At 43.8% G+C, this 432-nt stretch overlaps 1 protein-coding gene and 1 pseudogene across 1 annotated transcript in view; one reads left to right on the forward strand and one right to left on the reverse strand.

Moving 5' to 3' along the window:
* LOC116073653 overlaps nt 1–432 on the forward strand; it is a 24490-nt pseudogene that overhangs the window by 13633 nt on the left and 10425 nt on the right.
* The window catches only part of LOC116072532 (cyclic GMP-AMP synthase-like), a gene marked incomplete at its 3' end in the record, with an annotated part of 10209 nt that overhangs the window by 4633 nt on the left and 5144 nt on the right, over nt 1–432 (reverse strand). The gene's annotated exons all lie outside the window — the stretch shown is intronic.

Genomic DNA, 432 nt, shown 5'->3' on the forward strand with positions numbered 1-432 from the left:
TAAATGTTGCTCATTTATCTTATTTATATGAGTGTTTTCCCTACATGTATGTCTTTGCACCATGTAGGAGCCTAGTGCCTGTGTAAACCAGAAGAAAGTGTTAGATGGGGCTAGCGAGATGGCTCAACAGTTAAAAGCACTGACTGTTCTTCTGAAGGTCCTGAGTTCAAATCCCAGCAACCACATGGTGGCTCATAACCCTCCCTTAATGAAATCTGATGCCCTCTTCTGGTAGGTCTGAAAACAGCCACAGTGTACTTACATATAATAATGAATAAATCATTAAGAAAAAAGTGTCAGATGCCCAGAATGGGAGTCACAGATGGTTTTGAACTCCCATGTGGTTGCTGGGAACCAAACCCTGGTCCTCTGGAAGAGCAGCCAGTGCCCTTAAACTCTGAGCCACCTCTCCTCCCTCCATTTGGTTTTTAC

Source organism: Mastomys coucha, unplaced genomic scaffold (genome assembly GCF_008632895.1).
Source record: "Mastomys coucha isolate ucsf_1 unplaced genomic scaffold, UCSF_Mcou_1 pScaffold23, whole genome shotgun sequence".
Lineage (NCBI taxonomy): Eukaryota > Metazoa > Chordata > Mammalia > Rodentia > Muridae > Mastomys > Mastomys coucha.